This window comes from Octopus bimaculoides, chromosome 7 (genome assembly GCF_001194135.2).
Source record: "Octopus bimaculoides isolate UCB-OBI-ISO-001 chromosome 7, ASM119413v2, whole genome shotgun sequence".
NCBI classification, from domain to species: domain Eukaryota; kingdom Metazoa; phylum Mollusca; class Cephalopoda; order Octopoda; family Octopodidae; genus Octopus; species Octopus bimaculoides.
The window spans coordinates 54,792,522-54,797,572 of NC_068987.1; the positions used below are offsets into that span (position 1 = coordinate 54,792,522).

Sequence of the window (5,051 nt, forward strand, 5' to 3'; positions counted from 1 at the left end):
TATCGAGCCATGAAGCGTAACTGATCCCGGTACGTAACGAAGAGAAACGTAACTGGATATCATAAGAACAATCTGATGTCCAATTGACTTTGCCACCTAACACCATTCACTATATAGGATAATGTCTTTCTTTGAACACTCACCTGCTTGCTGGAGTCGTAGGGACGCCGTGGTGACACACTGTATGCCTTAGGCGTTTAAGACCTGGCAGAACCCATCGCTCGCTGTGATCGAACCACAGCTAAATTCATCTAGAAAAAGAGACATAAATAAACAGAAAAAAAAGTTCAAGAGAAAGATCAACCTCAGTGCAAAGCTAGTACATTATTTATCGATCCTGAAATGATGAAAACTAAAACTGATCTCGAGAGGATTCGAACTCAGAAAGCCGGAACAATTACTGCAAGCTATCTATCCGAAATTTTAACAATTCTACCAATCGACTGTCTATATAATTAATATAGGGACAGTGAGACAAATGTAGAATTTTCTGTTACTATGGAAGCACATCGCCGAAACAACTGAGCTAACATCATGTAAAATTTGAGATTGCAGTTAAACAGTAAAGATACATACGGATACGGACTTGATTAATTGAGGGAAGTTTGTTTGTGCCTATAATATAGCGATGTCGTCTTTTTATAACATTTTTCATATCAATTCTGTGATTACACAAATCTGAATGTAATGGAAGAGAGGAAATTTATTATCTGATTTACTGCAAGCCATTCAACAGTTTTACATCCATTCCTTATTTTCACTTTCTGTTTGTCCTCACACACACACACAAACAAACACACATACACATATTCATTCATTCAATCATTCATACGCCTTATGCTGACATACTGAATAGTACGTGAACCAATTATTACAGTTTTAAGCGGGAAGGAAAAAGTGAGAAGCTACACAAAATAGTAAGGATATTTTTTTTTCACTACACTAAGTAACAACAGATCATATCCTGTGGCCAATGATGCAACTGCACTGTGTGACTGATAAATAACGCATTTTTTAGCTTAAATATGTATAAGTCAACCTAAATATGTCAAAGGAAATTATATAAACATCTACTTCACAATTACTTCAGAACCAATGCAATTCTACACGAAGTTTACAATTATAACCCGTATAAAAACTATGACTGTTCAATTTGTTATAGTTTAACATTTGTTTTACCATGCCTTTTGTGCTCTCTCTCTCTGCTGGGTAGCCATGTACCTCCTCTTTAGCACGACACCTGTTTCTGCCTCTCCGTCACACTAACCTTTCATCATCTGACACAAGATCACCTCCTCCAATTCCCCCTTCCCCTCTCAAAATTCCTTGTCTTGCAAGTTACTTGGTGAACCTGCCGGTGCTGGTGCCACGTACCTGTGAAGTGGTTGGCATTTGGAAGGGCATCCAGCTGTAAAAAAAAAACGTGCTAGTGCCTCGTAAAAAGCAATAGCCTGGTGTAGTCTTCCACCTGGCCGGCCCCTGTTAAACCGCCCAACCCATGAAAGCATTGAGGGCGGACGTTAAACGATGAGTGAGTGCGTGCGTGCGTGCGTGTGTGAAGTCGATGGCTGGAAATTATGGTATTACATGTATTTTTGTAGTTACGTTTGTACCATCACTACATGGAGCATATATTTTATGAATAGAAATATTAACATGGGTATATAGCAGTTTGTTATATTTCTTTCCCATTTCAGCACGCCGGGCAAGGTGCTTAGTGGCATTTCGTCAGCCTCTACGTTCTACGATCAAATTCCGCTGAGGTTGAATTCACCTTTCATTGTTTCAGGGTTGATAAAATAAGTACCAGTTGAGCACTGGCGTCGATTTAATTGACTTGGATCCTTTCCCGAAACTTCTGGCCTTGTGCCAAAATTTGGAACCCATTTTTCATTCACAATTAAGGCGGCGAGATTGCAGAATCGTTATCACGCAGGGCAAAATGCTTAGTGGTATTTCGTCCGTCTTTATGTTCTGAGTTCAAATTCCACCGAGCTCGACTTTGTATTTCATCTTTTTAGGGTTTATAAAATAAGTACCAGTTGAGCACTGGGGTCGATGTAATCGACTCATTCCCTCCCCCGAAATTGTTGGCCTTGAGGCAAAATTTGAAACCAAAATTTCTTTCTAATCTAGACAAAAGGCCAACATTTTCGAGAGGAAGGGCAATCGATTACATCAACCCCAGTAATTGACTGGTACTTTACTTCATCGACCTAAAAAGGATGACCGTGGCAAGATTTAATTTCATAACATAAAGACTTGGAAGAAATAAAAGTAAGTGAAGTTGCATTTTCGAGTCATGCTGACTCATAAGGGCCGCTTTTCGGGTTTCCATGGCGTAAAAATTCCCCACCTGGATGGGCGCCTGTCCATCGCAAAACTCCTTTTTTTACTAGTCGGGTGGACTGGAGCAACGTGAAATGAAATGTCTTGCTCAAGAGCACAACGCGTTACCCGGTCCAGGAATCGAAACCACAATCTTACTACCATAAGTCCAACACACTAACCACTAAACCACGCGCCTCCAGAAATTGGAAGAAATTCCATTATGTGTTTTGTCCGACGCCCTAACGATTCAGCGCCCTTGCTGTCTTCATGGATTTGTAATATTACAGCGTATTGCTGGCCTTGTGCCAACATTTGGAACCAATATTACAACATATTAATGTAAACCATGCGCATCTCCTTTAGACAAAAATTCATAAGTAATACATTTTGCATTTGGAAGAATGCGGTACGTATAGTTTTTGTATGCTAGAAAAAAAAAGGAAATTAAATTTAAAAGAAAATGTTTTAATATACAGAATTTTTCGACAGACAGGCAGATAGCATAATCTCAAACACAAAAATTAATTAATGAGGGTATTTAATATGAACAATTCGTGTGTGTGTGTGTGTGTGCGTAAACGTAAGATCCAAGGATCAAGATGTAGGAAGTTAGTGAGCTTCGAGCAGTCCGTAGAAGATATAAAAATCAACTATCAGGAACAATAGTAGTTTATTGGCGTAGAAGGTTGTGAATTTTTCCCGTATCGAAGTATAAGATGAAAAAACGTTATTTTATAGTTCACGGTTGGCAACTGGGGATGCTGCATATGCGAAAAAGTATCCCAAAATTAGGGAATGGAGTAGATAATATCCAAGCTACATATGTTTCATAGCTAGCGGAACCTCAGAAGTAGTAATTATCCAAATGAGGGGTAGACCGCAAGCTACTCTTCAGGTCAAGGAAACCTTGATTACATGATGTTTACATTGTCATTAGGAGATCTCGTGTTAACTCGCAGGGGATTCGATCGAAATATATGCGTATATATTATGTATTGATTGTCTTTGTTGAAATTAGTGCACCTATTGGCCTCCTGATGTCAAAATGATTGCAGTAACAATGTATGCGTATGTGTTGTGTTTGTACATATATACATGCGCGCGCGCGTGCGTGCGTGCGTGCGTGCGTGCGTGCGTGTGCGCGCGCGTAGATAACAACCTCACAAATCGCCACGAATGAGATTATGAGGCGAAGAGGAAATAAGCAAACAAATTATACACGGAGATAATCGTATACAAGCATACAGTTATACAAAAGCACGTGATTGAAAGAAAGCATAGAAATATAAAGCGGAAAACAGCAAAGTATCTAATGAAGGTAAATATACTAAAGGAAGAAGCAGAAGTTGACTTAAACATTTTGGCAGATACATTTTATCAGAAAGAAGAAAAAGTATTAAGAGAGGCAAGAGAAAAAGAAAAAAGTATACAATACTGAATTTAAGAGGCCTGGGGTAGAATGAAAGCTGAGAAGTGAAATAGAATGACCAGAAGTGGAGTCACAATCTGGAGACCACAGAGAGGTTAAGTGAGTATAAAGGGATGAAGTGTGAGAGACAGAAAAATGTAAGTAGAGCAAGAATAAGGGAGAATAGGGAAAAAGAGTAAAAGGAGGGAGGAATGAAGAGTGACGGAAAAGAAGGTGAAAACTAATGATGGAGAGTAAGGGAGGTAAATGGGAAGCTAACGATACAAGTGCTTTTGTGAATACGTGTGTATAGTGAGGTGTAGTTAAATATGCATGGTTTTCATTTCTATTGAGCTTAAATAGTATCTGTTGTGTGTTTAAGTGTTGTATTAGGGATGTTAAACAGTTATTGACGAATAACAACATTTAGTGGGTTATGTGTTATGTTGATAATGATCACACTAATATCCTATTAATTCTCATACACTTTCATTAACCTGGAAAATTTGCATTTACCTGCATACCATTGCTGAATAAATAGAACAGCATTCAAGAGATATCGAGTGGAAAAGTGCAAGCTTTCATTGCTAAATAGACTATACATAATTATTGATTTCAAAGATTATACATATTTATTGATTTCAAATTTTGGCACAGGGCCAGCAAGTTCAGGGGTGGTACTTATTCTATCGACCCCAAAAAGATGAAGGGCAAACTGGACCTCGGTGGAATTTGAACTCAGAACGTGAAGACGGACGAAATGCCGCTAAGCATCATAACTATTGATTTGAAATTTTGGAACAAAGCTAGTAAATTCAGGGGAGGGCTTAAGTCGATGACATCGATCCCAGTGTTTAACTGGTACTTATTTTTATCGAGCCGAGAGGATGAAAGGCAAAGTCGACCCCGGCAGCATTTGAACTCAGAACGTATAAAGATGGACGAAATGCTGCTAAGAATTTTGCCCGCCGTGCTAACGATACTACCAGTTCATAACCTTAAGACTATACGTAATTATTGAGAGCAAATTAAGTAGAAGGAACGCGAAAGCTGATTGACATCTCAAGTCATTCTAGGTTGAACAAGTATAAAAAATGGGATGACATCCATTATGGAACTGGAACTAAATGACAGCCTCTTTGAAATTCAGACAGTTCCAAGGCTTCTTTTGTACTTGTACATGGCATGATTGAACAGTCACATATAGAATCTGAAACATAAAAATGCCAATAAGAAATATAGACCTTTACAAGTTAGAATAAACAGAAAACGATGTTTTATGGGGTGTCTATTTACTTCTAACATGTGTTTA

General features: G+C 38.5%; 1 long non-coding RNA gene across 2 annotated transcripts in view; it reads left to right on the plus strand.

Annotated features, from left to right (window-relative positions):
• The window catches only part of LOC106877672 (uncharacterized), a 68,905-nt gene that overhangs the window by 11,060 nt on the left and 52,794 nt on the right, over window positions 1–5,051 (plus strand). For both annotated transcript variants that reach the window (XR_008264618.1, XR_001410406.2), the window contains exon 3: window positions 2,137–2,277. This is a non-coding gene — a long non-coding RNA (uncharacterized LOC106877672). The remainder of the gene's footprint in view (window positions 1–2,136; window positions 2,278–5,051) is intronic.